The 16479-nt window shown below is 57.0% G+C and overlaps 1 protein-coding gene across 7 annotated transcripts in view; it reads left to right on the top strand.

Annotated features, from left to right (window-relative positions):
* The first annotated feature begins 12020 nt into the window (after positions 1-12020).
* PRKCD (protein kinase C delta) overlaps positions 12021-16479 on the top strand; it is a 30799-nt gene continuing 26340 nt past the window's right edge. For 2 of the 7 annotated variants that reach the window (XM_036331910.1, XM_036331912.1), the window contains exons 1-2: positions 12021-12263; positions 15562-15678. The gene's annotated coding sequence lies outside the window, so the exon portion shown is untranslated. The remainder of the gene's footprint in view (positions 12264-15561; positions 15679-16479) is intronic. The other 5 variants (XM_036331908.1, XM_036331907.1, XM_036331904.1 and 2 more) reach the window with 5 other exon arrangements.

The following is a 16479-nucleotide window of genomic DNA, read 5'->3' as shown; positions in this document are numbered from 1 at the left end:
TACGGTGTAACTGGCCATCACAGGGTGGGGGCCATATATGTGGTGGCACAAGGAGTGATCAGAAGGAGAGAATATGGCCCTTAAGGGGGTGACCCTACAACTAGGAAAGGAACAAAGACATACAGGGTCCAAGGCTCAACCCTACAGGCCCCAAGAAGGACACGTGCCAGAGCAAGGGCACCAGGGAGCCCAGAGACCCACAGGCAAAAGTTCCAGAATCTACCGTGAGGGAAAGGAAGGGTCTTTGAGGTGGTCCAGGAGCGCCCTACACACACTCACACTCTCACCCAAGAGTCTGCTGGTCAGAGTCCCTGTGCCCATCATTAAAGGCTGAGTCGCCAGGCTCACAGAGGGCAAAGATTGAAGTTGCCCTGGACTCACACCCATGTGTACCCTCTCATGCAGGCAAACCTTGTGCTCAGGGAGCAGGCTGTAATCAGCCCCGGGCACTGCTCAGGGGAGGAAGCTGGGTATGTGAGCAGGTGAAGATCTCTGGCTCTGCGTCTCCACCCCTGCACTGCCTGTCCTATAGGCCCTAGGAAACCCAGGCAGCATGAATATGAACAATAAAGGTCAGGCCTTCATTTATCCATTCTTTTAAGCTGCTTGCTATAGTTATTCCTGCCTCAGGCCTTTGCTCTTGCCGTTCCCTCTGCCTAGAAGGCCTGTTCTCCTGATTTTTCTCCTCCAGTTTCTGCCTGGAAAACCCTCTTTTCAAGGCTTCATTTCCTTTCTTCACCACAGGCCCAAATGCAGCCTGGCTCTTTGCAGGACATCCTTGTCCACTGAGAATGTGAATCCCACTGGTCCCTGGGGTCCCCTGTGCACCCCATGTTCTAGCCTCACAGGTTTACCTCGCTGTTCCTTAGAACTGGCCTTGGACGTAGTGGGTTCATTAGCTCCAAGCCTTTGCTCTGGCTGTTCCTTCTGCCTGGAGTACCTTCCCACCACTGCCCAAGGAGGAATTCCCTGTCCTGGCGCAGGCCAGCGTCACCTTTGCAGTGGAGGCTTCCCTGGCTCCTCAGCTCTAGTACAGAGCCTAGCACACAGTTGGTGCTGGTTAAGTGCTTGCAGGAGGGAAAGAACAATGAATTTCTACTCCTGGCTCTGTTGGAGTCTATTGCTGCTAACCTGGGCAAGTCACTCTGCCTCTTGGGACCTTAGTCTCTTACCCCTACCATGGTGAGTTAGGTGAGATGGTTTGAGCCTTCAATTTTGCAGAGGGCTTCAGGCCATGTAAGCTTCCATGTTCCATCCCCAAACACACCCTGGTAATAACAAACTTAACTCATATAACAAATAGCAGTAATCAATGAAGAGCTCACTCTGATCCAGGCACTGCACTAGACCTTCCTCTTGTCTACATTCCCTGAGCCTCTGAGGAGCTATAAATAGTCCCATTTATAGACAAGGAAGCTGAAGCCAGAGATGGAAAGTGACTTGCCCAAGGTCACACTGAGTAGCTGAGCTCCCTGCAAGAAGGCCAGCCCCCAGTGGCCCCAGGGGACTCCTCACCTCTGGACAGAGCCTCCCGAGATGGCCACTGCCCTCCAACACAACCTGTAGGAACAGGCCCTTTTGCTAGTGCTTGCTCCTGACTCTCAGGAGACTTAGGCTTACAGGGCTGGGCTGCCCTGTGGGCTGGGAACCCCACAGCCATATGGAGGGGGAGAGGGGGCCCCAGAGGGCAGGCTCCCAGGCATGTAGCTGTGGGGAAGCTACAACCCAGCAGGTGCCTGGCCTCCCAAATCATGCTGGACTCCATCCCCTCCTCTGGTAGGAACATGAGCCAAAGTCCAGGCTGCCATCTGGGCCTGGCCCAAGCAAGGCTGACAAAACATCTGTTTCACTTTTTGGAGAAGTTTTCCTGATCATGCCCTTGTCAGAAGTGACTGGCAGGCAGCCAAGCTGACCCTCACCACAGTATCCATCCTTTGTCTAGGGAATAGTCCAGGACCCCCTGCAGGACATGTGAACAAGCCAGGCTCTGGACTCCGGCCTCAGTTTCCTCCAACAACCCATGTGGACTCAGGGATTCCCCTGAGCCTGTTTCCTGGTCTGTGGGATGAGATCAGAATACCTGCTCTACCTGGGTATAGGCAATTCGACAGCAATTAGGGGGCTCTCCAGGGTGCCTGGGGAAGCTGTTGGCCAAGAGGTAAAGAAAAGAATGTCTAGGTATCAACGCAGGACCTGACTCCTGCACCCCTCAGAGCAGGCCCCTCCTGTCCATGCTCCCACCAGATCCCCACGTATACCTGGGAAGGAGGAAGAGACGGGATAGGAAGGTAGCAATCCTCCTCCTTACCCTTACTCAGTCAGTTAATCCTTGTGACCAGGAGAGCTGAGTCTCTGATGCCTTCCATTGGGTCTCAGAGAAGCTGAGCTACCTGCATAAGGTCACACAGCGGGTGAGACTGAGCTGGGAGGGGAACCCTGCAGTCTGGGGTTGTTAGGTGCCCTACCTCTGAAGCCACCAGGTCTTTTCCCTAAAAACCGGGAAGCTGAGGCCTCACACAGACCTGGGGGCCTGGCTCTGCCACCTGACCCGCCGAGTGGCCTTGGGCAGTGGCCTGGCCTCTCTGACCCTCAGTTTCTTCATTTATAAATGAAGGCTGCCTTTACTTTGCAGGTTGCCCCCAGCATTAATGAGAGGCTCAGCATGTCCCTAGCAGGAGCCAGTAACACCCTAGTGATAACTTAATATGTACCATCCTGTCCCTCCCTGTGTAGCTGGAGCTGTCGAAGCCTGGAGGGGCAGGGACCTGCCAGGATCCAGCAGCAGGTCAGAGGCATGTCCACTCTGCCACAGCCCCACCCCTGACATAAACGCTCTCACTTGTGTGCACTCAGGCCCCACCCAGCCCAGTGGTTACCTCATGCCTACCTCCCATCCGACAAGACCCAGAAGGCTAGGCCTACCCTAAGCCTCCAAGCTGGGGCTCAATTAGGGGACTTGGATCAGTGGGGGAAGTGTGAGTGGGTTTGCTCCTGACTCTCAGGAGGCTCAGGCTTAGGAGCCTGGGCTGCCTTGCGGGCTGGGAACCCCACAGCTATGGTGAGGGTCAGCTTGGCTGCCTGCCAGTCACTTCTGACAAGGGCATGGTCAAGACAACTTCTCCAAAAAATGAACAGCGTGGGAGATGGGAGGTGGGTTGGCAGGGGTGCCCTGAGGGTCCAGGAACCTAAGCCCTGTAAACCCCGGGGGAGGCAGACGTAAGGGACAGTTGGTGGTGCAGCTCCCAGGTGAGGCCTCACATCTTCCTGATCGCCCTGTTCTCTCTTCCTCAGAGACCTGAGGTGGGGCATTGTGCTGGGGCTTGGCAGCTGGACAGGGATGGGTGAGGGGGCAGCCCTGGGCCTGGGGGTGTTGTTCCCTAGGACAGAGGGCCCACTCTGCCCTGAGGTCTACCTAACCCCGTACAGGGATGAGGGAAGGCTTCCGAGAGGAGGTGGTAACTAAGTAAGGGGCTCCCTGGAGACTGAGGCGCTAGCCAGGCACGATGTCCCAAGCAAAGGGAACAGCATGGGCAAAGGCCCAGAGGTGAGACATTGCAGGATATGGTCTGGTAGGAACTGAAAGAAGTTCTTCTCCCTGGAGCTGGGGGACTGGCCGGGGCAGGGGCTAAGCCACACTGGGCCTGACTTTATCCTTTATCCTGAGAGACCGATGGTCAGCTTCGGGGCTGCGAGTGACCAGTCCTTGACACTTTAAAAGGATTGTGCGCCGAAACCGGTTTGGCTCAGTGGATAGAGCGTCGGCCTGCGGACTGAGGGGTCCCAGGTTCGATTCCGGTCAAGGGCATGTACCTGGGTTGCGGGCACTTCCCCAGTGGGAGATGTGCAGGAGGCAGCTGATCGATGTTTCTCTCTCATTGATGTTTCTGGCTCTCTATCTCTCTTCCTTCCTCTCTGTAAAAAATCAATAAAAAAAAATATATTAAGGATTGTGTCGCTGCTGTGAAGACAAAGAATTATTAGGGGTGAAGTGTGGGGTCCTGAGTAGAGGTGACTGCAGATGGCCAGACAAGAGACACCAGTGGCCCAGACCAGGGTGGGGACAAAGGAATGGGGAAGTCCGAGTGGGGCAACTGAGGCATTCAGGGGACAAAAGACCTGTACAAGCTTCCACAGTGACCTGGGCCTGAGTGGGGGGTGGGAAGTTGAACATGGGGACAGGGCAGAAGGCAGGTCTGCTTGGACCAGCCCAGGGACTGGGAATCCTGCCCCTACCCTCGGGGCATAGCTTCTGCCTGAGGGAAGAAAGTCCCTTTTTCTTCCTTTGTACCATAACTGTGCACCCACCGCACCCCCACAGTGGCTGTGGTCCGGCCGCCACCCGCCTTCCTGAAAGCCTGGGGCGGGGGAGGGTAGTGGAGGCTTCCTTGGAGCCCTGTCCTCTAGATTCCAGTGGCTTCATGTGGGTGGTGCAGAAGGAAGGGCTTGAGGAACAGGAGGGAAGACTGGGCATTTCTGCCACCCTCTTCCTTCCCACCACTCCCCCCACACACACCCACACGCACATGCATATACAGCAGCTGGCACCTGGGTGCACACATGAGAATCCAAAGTCAGATTCCACAGAAAGCTCCCACTACAGCCGACTCACACTTCCCCCAACTCCCCTCTTCAACCTTCCAGCTTTCCCTCCAGGGAGATGCCCTCGGGGCTAGGCGTGGCCCCCACAGAGGAGCTACCCTCCATGGTTGCGCTGCAACATGAAGGAACTAGAGCAGACATCACATGAACACCCCAGGCTCCAGGTTGTGAAATCCGAGGCCCGGTTGAAAGTCTAGTTCGTCTTCTGTGCAAGGCCCCAAGCAGAGTCCCATATTGTCCCACACCTGACAGCTTCTGTGATCCTGGGCACAGTACCTAAAGCCAAGGCCTCGGTTCCATGCTGGGGAAGCCAGTGCGGCTGGATTCAGCTGGCCTGAGGCCCCCCCCCCCCCCGCCCCTCCCCCGGACCTAGAGTAGGGATGCAAAGGACCCCACATGGGGCCCACGGAGGGCTTAGATTCTGTGCCCCAGTCCTTAAGCCAAATGCTATCCAGAAATTCCAGAAATCCCAGCCTTCTTCCTCCCCTCCCTCTGCTGCCTTGGGATGACTGCACCATGCCCCAGGGCCCTGAGGGGCTGGCCTGGGAACTGGCTGTGTTTCTGGCCCCAAGGGCTCACCATTCCTGCTCCCCTGACCTGCCCATCAGCCTGGCTGCCTGCCTAGCTACTGTGGCCATCTTGGCCACAGACTCGGACCGCAGAAGCCTGTGGGCAGAGGCAGGGCCCAGGCGTGTGAAGGTGGTGGGGTGGGCAGTAGCCTGAGGGTGAGACTCAGCTCCCTGGGGAGGCTCCTCCTCTACCAATTTCTGCCTCTGCCCACCACAGGCTGCTGGGCATTGGGGAGGAGGCATGTCTCTGCCAAGGGAGCTCATTGGGGGAGATGAACATGAACAGCCCAGCTGCCTGTTTCTAGTGCTGAGCACAGGGCTGGGCACGCTGCGCTCAACATTTCAGTCCATCTGCAGAGCAGCCCCAAGGGATGGGGGTTTTACAGATAAGGAAACAGGCTCAGAGAGGGCTGGTTCTTGCTCAAGATCACACAGCCAGTTAGTGTGGAGGTTCTTCCCACTCTGGAGCCTCTATACCAAGTGGTCGGTTTCTCAGCAGAGGCCCTGGACCGTGTGAGTGGGGATGGGGTTAAATTGAGGAGAGGGACTCATAGGAGCCCCTTGGTTAGGGGCAGGCATTTGGAAGGCGACCTGGAAGAGGGGCCTTGTTAGATGGCTAAGAGCTTGATGGAAAGGCATTCTCAGCCTGAGTAGAAGCAGGGACCTGGATGAGTGCCCCAGGGCCTCTCATAACCCCGGAGGACCTGGGACAGAGGGTGCTGGCTATGTGGGCACCTTGCTCAGGCTCTGCTGGTCCAACTGGCCCAACCACTTCTCTCCAGGCACTGGTCACAGCCCCTGCTCACAGCCCTGCCAAGAGTTGTTGACAAACCCTGGGTGAAGTCTTGGTCAGGAACCAAGACAATCCCCCTCATTTTGGTCGCAGGGCAAAATGATTAAGGGGTCTTGAGCCCCAGACGACTCTGCCACCTCCTTCAGGAAGCCTGCCTTGATTGTGCCCTCCAACACAACATCGACAGTGTGGAGGGGAGGTCTGTCTGGGGAGATGAAATTATCTGTGCAATTATGGGAGATTTTTACTTTGCTCTGTGAACTTGTCTTTGTTTTCCTTATTTGCTCTGGGTGGTTTTTTGGGTTGTTGTTTTTTTTTCTGAGAACAGCCTTTGTGTGTCATTACTCTTCTAGGTTTCTGTAACTCTCCCTCCCCATCCCCATCCCCTATGCAGCCCCTTGTCATCTCAGGGGTTCCCAGCTAGGGGACAGGCTGCGGTACCTTGGGTGACATCACACCCAGGACCTCGGTTGCGTCATTTATGAAATGGGCGTGTGTAAGTCTCCCTCGCTTTCCTGGATGGAGCCCGCAGCTGGGAAGGGCGAGAAGGAGAACAAGCCACCCAACAAGCCACCCGGGGCCCTAGCTGCCTAGCCCAGGTGGCGGAGCCAAGTTGGGCCTTCAGGTGGCTGCCCAACCGGGAATAGAGCCCGGCCTTTTATAGCCGGGGCTGCATCACGTGACTGGGCGGGGCCTCCCCGCCGGCTGAGGCGAGTGGGCGGGGCCAAGGGCCTGCCAGTACCCGAGCGCAGAGCGGGACAAGGGAGGGGAGGGGAGGGGAGGGGGTTGTGCGCGGCACCGCGGCCGCTGGTGTGCCTACGGTCCCCCCCCTCCCCCCCCCCCCCCGTCCTCCCGCCTTTGGGGGCCACCCTCTAGCACAGCCCCACCCCAGGCCCCTGTTTCCCACGGGCCAACCTGGGCTCGGTGAGCTGCGAGCTCTGGAGGACTGCGGCTCGCACTGGCGAGAAGGCGAGAGGCGCACGCAGCCCTCCCAGCCCTGCAGGTGACTGAGCCTTCGGCTCCCAGAGGTCAGACCTAGTGAGACCTGGTAGATCTGAACGGAGCGGGTGCTGTTGCTTGGGGGCTGTTCTACTTCTGTGTGCGAGGGAATAGCTGTCGCTCAGTGACTGACCCTAACAACACCAACACCCAAACTGACGCCCCTGCACACCCCTTTGGGGGGAAGTGGGGAGGAGTAGGGCACCCTGAAGAGGGGACTCACATGGCAGGGGCTGTGCGGTGGTCGCTGTAGGACTGGGGCAGTCTAGGGGCTGCATACCCTGTGAGAGCCCCAGGAAAGCCCTATGCCCTGCACTCCCAGAAAGCACCTTCCCCTTGTGTACCCCAAGTATTTCTCAAGTTTCACCCAAACACAGATGTACTGAGGACAGAATTTGGGGACTATTATAAGCCAGACCTCACCAACTCTTTGGCGGTTAACACCAAAATAGATTGAGCCTTGTGCCCAGTGCTTCATGAGCTTGATCTCTTCCATCCTCTTAACAACCCATCAGGCCAATATTCTGTTTGTTATTTTTTAAATATTTTTTATTGATTTTTTTACAGAGAGGAAGGGAGAGGGATAGAGAGTTAGAAACATCGATGAGAGAGAAACATCGATCAGCTGCCTCCTGCACACTCCCCACTGGGTATGTGCCCACAACCAAGGTACATGCCCTTGGCCGGAATCAAACCTGGGACCCTTCAGTCCGCAGGCCGACACTCTATTCACTGAGTCAAACTGGTTAGGGCCCAATATTCTGTTATCATCTCCATTCCACAGATGAGAAGCTGAGGCACAGTTAAATCACAGGTCCAGGGCACAGCTGGAATGACACTTCCCTACCATGTGGCACTGCCCCCAAGGCACGGCCCTTATTGTCCCCTACCCAGTGCCTGAGGCTGAAATCCCTGCTCATGACCATCCTGGGACCTGAGGCACGGCCACAGGCATGTCCCAAGTGCCCTTCTCACCTGCTCTATCCTCAGTGGAACCCTGCAAGGCTCTGCCATCCCCACCAGTTGCTTAGGAACACCATCCCTGCCTTCTAGCCTGGGCCTCTCACTGTAGAAACATGAGCCCTTTCTCCCTTGGCCAGGCTAGTCCTCTGGGTGTCATGGGGTGGCCCTGGCAGCCAGTTTCAGGGACAGGGATGGTGATACCGAGAAGCAGAAACAGAAAGGGAGTGAGAGGGGAAAGGCCAGGACAAGGGCCAACTCTTCACAGGCGTCAAGTGGGGAACCTCATCCTGCCCATAGCTGGGTGGATTCCAGGGATAGAGGGAGGTCTAGGCCTTTTCTGTGCTTGGCTGGCTGAGTCCTGGACTTCCTATGTAGGGGTCTAGGGCCTCCAAATTATGGCCCCTGGGTGGGGTAGGAGTTGCAGCGGTCAGTTGGTCCTTCTCTGAATAAACCCTCTAGGGCAGTGGTTCTCAACCTTCCTAATGCCGCGACCCTTTAATACAGTTCCTCATGTTGTGACATCCAACCATAAAATTATTTTCGTGGCTACTTCATAACTGTAATTTTGCTACTGTTATGAATCGTAATGTAAATATCTGATATGCAGGATGTATTTTCATTGTTACAAATTGAACATAATTAAAGCATAGTGATTAATCACAAAAACAATATGTGATTATATATGTGTTTTCCGATGGTCTTAGGCGACCCCTGTGAAAGGCTAGTTCGACCCCCAAAGGGGTCGCGACCCACAGGTTGAGAACCGCTGCTCTAGGGAGTCTGCAGAGGAATAGCCGTGGGCGAGTGTTAGGGATAGGAGTCTGGACACTGCCCAGTGCTATCCCTGATGGGCCCATTTCTTTGGCTGCAAACCTGGAGGAGGAGAAAGGGAAAGTACCACTTTTGGGTGGCTGCTATGAGCCCAGCCCTGCTTGCAGATTTATGTAGCATGTCACAAGAGGCTATCAAGGGTTCTTCCCAGGCTGACAGCCTGTGACTCAGCAAAGTGACCATACCTGTATCCCTGACCAATGTGAGCCGAGCCCTCACCACGCTGGCTGAGGCGCCACACACATCTCACCTAAACCCTTGGCATGGTTCTGTCATCAGTCCCTTTCACGAGTGAGGATTTAGGATCAGAGACATGCGCCCGCCTGCTCAGGATCCTATAACGAGCATGTGGCACAGCCACGGCTTGCTGCCAGGCCTTCACAGGCCCCTCTAAGGTTGGTTCAGGCAGGTTATGGGGGCACAGAAGCAAGCTTATCTGGATCCTGCACTGATCCACCCAATGTGGTACACAAGAGCAGTTCTTGCCTACAGAGTGGCCCTATCAGGGCTTGGCCTGGACTTCCTAGACCCCACAAAAGCGTGTTCTCCCTGGGACCCCTAGTCCCAGGATCTGTCTTTGGAGGAAAACCCACCTGCACCCTCCTCTGCCCTGGCCACAATGTGGCCTGCATAATCCCGAGGGCCAAGAGTGTGCTTCCTGGTGTCTAGCCTAGCTTAATCTTGCTCCTGCAGTACCAGCCCCACTCGAAAGCAGTGGTGCTCAACAAGGAGTGAATGTTGGCCCCCAGGGAACAGTTGGCAGTATCTGGAGCCATTTTTATCTATCACAGCTTGAGGGAGGGAAGTGCTACTGGCATCACGTGGGTGGGGGTAAGAGATGCTGCTAAACATCCTACCATGCACAGGACAGCGCCCACAACAAAGAATTATCCAGCCCCAAGTTTTGCAGTGCTGAGACTGAGAAACCCTGAAGTAAAACATGGGCTTCGGAGCCAAGCAGACCTTGGTTTGAATCCTGCCTCTGCCATTTACTAGCTGTGTACATACCCTTTGCCAAGTGGCTTTACCTGTCTCTGGTGATTGTCCATTTGCCCTTCACCAAAAGCGGCACTAATAGCGGCCTTCATCTTAAAGGGATTTGAGGACTCAACAGATCACACACATTTAGTATCAAGCACAGGCCTGGCATGGGGGGAGCTCCATCACTGAGAGCCATTATTCTCATTTTCCATTTTCCAAGGTGAACCTAGGGTATGGGGAGCAAAGGTCTGGTGGCTGGACCTGGAGCTCTCATCAGCCAGCCCTCCCTCCAGTGAGTGGTGAGCCTATTGTGGATATTGTGGGAGAGGCTGGAGGGAGGGGCCAGAAAGGAAATGTGATCTCAGGTGGGCAAAGGTCAGTTGAAGCTCATCTTGCTCACTCTTCCCAGGGAAGCCATGGGGTGGGGGTGGGAGTGGGGAGGGACCAGGATGAATGCATACAAAATAAGGTCCCTTAGCTCAGCGAACTTCCATGCATTCACAGCTGGGCTTAGGGAGGAGTGGCATGTCAGTGAACACAACCCAGACAGGTAGAGACAGGTGGGAAATGGCATCCTAGCTCTGGGAACAGCATGTCCAAAGGTCTGGTTGTGAGAAGTAAGGTATAAGGCCTGTTTCCCAAAGGGTAGTCCAGTGTGGCTAGAAGGGTCCAGCTTGGTGAAAAGAGCTTACTCCAATGGAGTGGGGGGCAGGCATCAGGGCTGGGAATCTGAACACACCATTTTCAGACTAGGTCCTCCTTCCCAGGTATACCTCCTTGCTAGGGCACCAGGGCCACACCACTACTACCTCCCCACCACCCTCTCACCCCCATCCCCCCAACACACACACACACACACACACACACACACACACAACAGAATTTCAGGATCCACATCTCTGCCAGGTTCTCCATCCCTGGGGGTCACAATGGACATCCTCACCCCTCATCCTCACAGCCCTGTAACCTTCCCTTCTTACCAGGTACCCAGGTTCTCCCATCTAAACAATGTGACAGCCCTTCTGCCCCCATCCAGCCCCTCTTTTGTCCTGCCCCTCTGCTTCATCCCTCCTCCCAGAAGCCCATTCCTTTGTAACAGCTGCCACCATCTGCTCCTTGAGAAGACCAAAGTCCTAGCCATGGCCTGTCTCAGCCATGGCCTCCTCCGTCAGCTCAGGCCTCCTCAGGATTGCCCCCATTTGCATCCCTTAGGCTTCAACTAAAAAGCTGTCTGGACTCTCCTCATCCCCTCTAGGTGGTCCCCCAGGAGGCCTGGGACCTGGAACCCTCTTCTTTGCCTCTGGAAAGTGACATTTCGCCCTGACTGGTTTGGCTCAGTGGATAGAGCGTCAGCCTGCAGACTGGAGGGTCCCAGGTTCGGTTCCAGTCAAGGCCATGTACCTTGGTTGTGGGCGCATCCCCAGAGGGAGGTGTGCAGGAGGCAGCTGATTGATGTTTCTAACTCTCTATCTCTCTCCCTTCCTCTCTGTAAAAAATCAATAAAATATATTTTTAAAAAGTGACATTTCTTCGGAGTATAGAATAGAGCCAAGTCTTGACTTTCTGAGCTCTGGGGGCAGAGGAATAGAGACCCTGGGCCGCACTTCGTCCCCAGACTTCAGTCCAGGGAAGACTCAGTGAGTGAATGAATGAATGAATGAATGAGTGAGTGAGTTATGCCCAACATCCGAGTTCAAGTCTGGGAAGGAAGCTTAGCGCCTGCTAGGGGCGACGGAGAGCTCTGGAAAGCCTGGACAGGAGAGCGGGAGAGCGGGGAATCGGGTAGGGGCTGCTCTCAGAGTCGCCTGACCCGCGGCGGCGGACCAGCTAGAACCTCCCGCCCGGGAGTCGTCCCAGCTCGTCTAGGGGCAGGGCTCAGACAGCCGGCTTGGCGACGGGCACCGAGCCCGGCCTCATCCACATTCCAGCCAACAGGAAGAGAAAGAGAGAGGCCCGGCGAGGCGGGCCAGCTGGCCGGTGGGGAGTCCCAGGCGTGGGCGCCGGGATCTGGGGAACCCCAGCCGGCGCCTCCCGGCCTGGGCGCGTGGGGCTGGGGCTGGGGCAGCGACCCCCGTCCTTGGGCCTCCGCTGTAAAGGGGATCCTGCTAAGGGCTGCTGCACGCACTGCTGGGGGCCGGGGGCGAGGCGCGCCCGGAGGACCGAGAGGCCTAGACCGAGTGATCCGCGCAGAGGGGGGGCGCGGGACCCCCCGCTCCCGGCGGGAGGAGGCGGGGCCTGCGCGGGGCGGGGCCTGCGCGGGGCGGGGCGGGGCCGGCCGGCACCTGGGTGAGGTTGCGCCGCCCCGCCCCTTCGTACTTCCGTGTGCAGCGGCTCGGGAGGGAGGCGCTGCCCCGGGGTCCCCTGAGCGACCACCGCACCCGCCGCGCCGACGCCGGGGTGATACTTCCCCAGCCGCCGGGCCGTCCCGGTCGGGGCCCCCCGACTCCCGCCCGCGCGCACGCCCCGGAGCCGGTCAGGAGCCGGACCCCAGCCGCCGCGACCCCAGGCGCCTGGCCCCGCGCCCGGAGGTGAGTGAGGGCCGAGCCCTGCGCGGGACCCGGGCTGCCCCGAGGGTGCGCCGCCCCTCCCTTCCCCCTCCCCGCGCCGGTTCCCGTTTCCGAAACTGAGAAACAGCCGCGGCCACACCAAGTGCCGCCGCGCTCCGGGACCCGCCGGTGTCTCCGTCCCCCGTCTGTCTGTCTGTCCCTCCGTTCAGCCGCAGGGGTCGAGGCCAGCGCGCCCGTCTGCTCCCGGTCCTTCTGCCCGCCTGCGCCCAGCTCCTCCGAGCGCCCTCCCGTCCCTCCCGTCCCTCCCGAATCCCCGGGATCCTCTCTCCGTCCATCTGTCCCCACCCCCTCCGTGTTCCCCTGTCCGCCCGTCCTTAAAGGAGTCCCGATCTGTCTGTCCTGCGCCCTCCGCGTGCCCCATCGCCCCACTCCAATCCACCTCCCGCCGCCCCTAGATCCTGTGCTCCTCGAGCCGCGCCCCTGGCCCACGCTCGCCCCCAGCCTGTCCCGCCGTCTCTCTGGCTACCGCGGGGCCCAGGCCTCGCCTCCCGCCCCTGGGTCCCTGCCCGGCCCGCGCGGCGCCTCCTCCTCGCTCTATCTCCTCTCAGGCTCGGAGTCTCGGGCTCTCCCTCCATCTGTCTCCGGGCTGGGCGTGGCTCGAGTCTCCGCCACCTCCCCTTCCCGCCTTGCCTGCTCTTCTGCTTCTCTGAGCCCCCTACCCTGGTGGCCCCTTCCAGGACCTGTCTGCCCCCGGCCTCTCCCCAATCCAGACCCCACGCCCGCGGGGGCCCAGCCAAGTGAGGGGAGGTGGTGGGGAGAGCCAGGGTGAAAAGGCAGGAGGCGAGCACCATCAGAACTGCTCCAGTTCCCCAAATCCTCCACTGAGCCCCCCACGTAAACCCGATCGGACAGATTTGCTCAGGGTGGGATGTTATCCCCTTCTCTGGTCCCTGCCTTGCACGCATGGATCCTGTCTCCTGGAGCTGATTCCTCTGTAGCTGGGCTTGTAGGTGTGTTGTGTGTCCGTGTGTGCTTGGGTGTTCTTTGTCGCTGTCTGGAACTTGTCCCTGTGTATCCTTTCTTGCCTGTGTGGTTCGTCTGTGTGTATGTATGTATATCTGCTTGGGTGTTCTGAGGCTGTGTGTGCTGTGTGTGCTATGTGTTGGTGTGTTCTTTATCACCAGACTCCCCTCTAGGTGTTGGTGTGTGTGTGTGTGTCTTTATGTGCCTGTGTATGTGCATCCCTGTGCATCTGGACGGTCCCTTGTAGCACACTGGGTGTGTCATGGTGACCCACTAGCCATGAGTACATTTAAGCTATTGATTGTCGGAGTTCATGGTGCTAGGGTCCCCGCCCACCAAACTCATGTGTGAGTGTATCTGTTTTGTGTGTGTGTGTGCACCAAGGGAGGGGGACTGGTCCCTTGAGTTTCCTCGTTCCCGCTGTGGACTGAGCTGGATTGTGGTGGACAGACCAGCAGAGGGCAGCTGGAGAGAGGGACTGGGTGGAGAGAGAGTGTGTGTGTATTGTGGAGGTGTTTGGACAGCTGTATCTGGCTATAGGGTGGTGGTGTAAGGGATCTGGTGTGTGACAGGACTGGGGCTGGGGGCGAGACTGGCGGTGTGGGCCTATGACTGGTGGGAGACTCACAGTCTGACTGTATGAAACTGTGAGTGTGTGTGCTCGGGGAGTAACTGATTGTGGGGAACCGAGAGTGCTTGGGCGTGGGTGTCAGGAGCAGGAGGGGAGGAAACAAGGTGTGTGGTGCCTGCGGCCTGGGGTGACAGTGCTGGGAGGGAAGGTGAGAGCCCCAGTGTGTTTGGGTGTGTGGGTGTGTGTATGTGCATGTGGGAGGCTGTGAGCGTTTGGGTGTGCATGCAGCACACCAAGCCCAGCCCTGGCTCCTGGGGCGCGGGTCGCTCCCATCTCTCACCTATTCCCCAGGTTGAAAGACACCAGAGGGCAAGGCTTGGGGGTTTGTAGTGTTGTGACTAAGACCTTGGACTCTGGATCCAGGAAAGACTTGGGCACAAAAATCACTGCCTGTTAAGGGACCGGAGCTAGGCCTCCCTAAGGCTGTTTCCTTACGTGCGGAAGGGAGAAAGTTGTGAGGGCTAGAGGGCCTGAGTCAGAGGTCCTTTAGCACAGCTTGGCCCATACTGAGTGCTCAGCACATGCTAAGTCTTATTTGGTGACCACTTACTTTCCTCCAACTGTATGGTCCCCATTCTCTTGGGCGCTGGGGCTAAATAAAAGCCTAGATAGTCCCCCCAACCTAGTTTCTTGCTGGCGATGTATCTGTTGCTCCCCTCCCATCTCCTTGACTAGACTGCTTGTGGGAGGGAAGACAGCTAACTAAGACCCCCCCCCAACCCAGCATATCCCTGTTCATCCCACATAATAACTCCACCCCCCCCGCCCCCAGTCTCAGCAGTAGTGGTAGGGAAAAAGGAGGGGCGGTGACTTGGAGAGGTGACTCCAGGGCACTGACACCATTTAGCTGGCACAGCTAATTGGAGTTTAAATTAAAATTAGAAATAACTTAAAGTACAAACAAAAAGATAAGGATGCCTCAGCCCCAGGGATGGTGATGGGGGTCTTCAGCTGGAAGAGGGGTTCATATCTGGGGAGGGGAATCTTTTGTGGAGGCCTGGCCTGCAGAAAAAGTACTCTGGGCACCAGGGATCTTGTTGCCTTTGCCATTCTTTCCTTCAAGAATCTCTCTGAGGCTCAGTTTTTTGTTTGATTTGTTTTGTTTTTGCTGTATAATGGGCACAGCAGTAATATGAGAATCGCCTCAACTAGAATGTGCAAAGCAAGGAGCAAAAACATGCCACTATTCATTTGTCACTCCCAATTTGAGTCCAGCACAGGAGCTGGCATGCCACATCATTGGAGCCTCAGAACCACGTGGGGAGATGTATTCTCCCCATTTTAAGGATGAGACAAACTGAGGCCCAAAGGAATTCCCCAGGCCACAAAGTGGTCATAATTGATTGCACCCTACTTCTCCCAGGCCCACAGGGCAACCACTTGCAGACAGGAGGATTAGGAACAGAGTTCTTGCTGTTTCTGTATGTAGCCTGGAAAGGCTCTGAGGTCTGAGACAGCGTTCCAACCCCCAGCATGGAGTGAATGCATAACCAGTGCCCTGGAAAAGTTGGGCCCAACACCCTGTTTCACAGAAGAGAAAGTCAAGTTCAAAGAGACCTGAAGTCTTAGGGTCAGACAAGGCCGAACCAGGAGTGTGTTGGTTGTGCTGGGGAGAGCCTGTTTGGTGACGCTTCCCCGCTCAGCTCTTTTCTCTTGTTCCTGCAGGTCTACTGGGAACTGGCCCAGGTGAGGGCAGCAGGCCTACTTCTCCTGGTGGTTGTTGTGTGGTGGCGGTGGTGGCAGGAGCCAGGACTAAGGGCAAGGGGGAGCCGGGAGCCCCAGGTAAGACTAGATCCTCTTAGACAGATGGACAGTGGACAGGGTGGACTTCCTCTCCTTCCGCCCTGGAACTCGGTGGGGCAGCACATAGAATCCTTGGTCTGGGTGTGGGGCCTGGGTGCCCAGAGGGGGCAGCAGTTTGCCCTGCGAATGAGTGCTGCCTGCCTGGAACTGGCTTCTGGCCCAGCAAAGGTTTTGACCTTGGAGCTCAGCAGCCTGGGGCCCAGCAGTACTCTGGGGTGAGGAGTAGTGACACTTTGCTGGTCACTTAGAGAGAAGGTGTGTAAGAGCCAAGGGTTGCAGGTGGGTGTGTCTGCTTTTCCATGGTCGCTTATCTCTGCTTCGGGCTGTCCTCATAATCACACAGGGAAACTGAGGTTTGCCCTGGGTCCTCCACTGAGTGGGTATGACACTAACCTGGGAAGTCTCCCAGCTCCTGGTACAGTGAGCTCTCTTCTACACCCATTCCTGCATCTCCCCAGCCTCTTTGGGGCCAGAGGAGGGATTCGAAATCTCCCTCCCCAGCCTTCAGATTCAGGATGAGCTGGGCAGAGTTGCTAAGGGGTAATGGGGAAGGCTGCCGTCTCTGGGGCCCCTTACAAAGCTAGAAATTCTTTTCTTTGCAGCCAGCCTTGCCTCCTTCAGTTCCCATTGTAAGGAAGACAGCCCTGTGAACTTACCCATTGGGTGTCAGATCCCAGTGAGTGGGATTCTGGGGCATGGTGGGAGATACTGAGGGCACAGAACCCAGGGAGTGACAGTGGGGAGGGGTGGCAAAGGTGGTCTTTTCTCCAGGAGTCCTTT

This window comes from Myotis myotis, unplaced genomic scaffold (genome assembly GCF_014108235.1).
Source record: "Myotis myotis isolate mMyoMyo1 unplaced genomic scaffold, mMyoMyo1.p scaffold_m19_p_13, whole genome shotgun sequence".
In the NCBI taxonomy this organism is placed as follows: domain Eukaryota; kingdom Metazoa; phylum Chordata; class Mammalia; order Chiroptera; family Vespertilionidae; genus Myotis; species Myotis myotis.
Note: the sequence above shows the minus strand (reverse complement) of the source record. Positions and strands in the feature narration are given on the sequence as shown.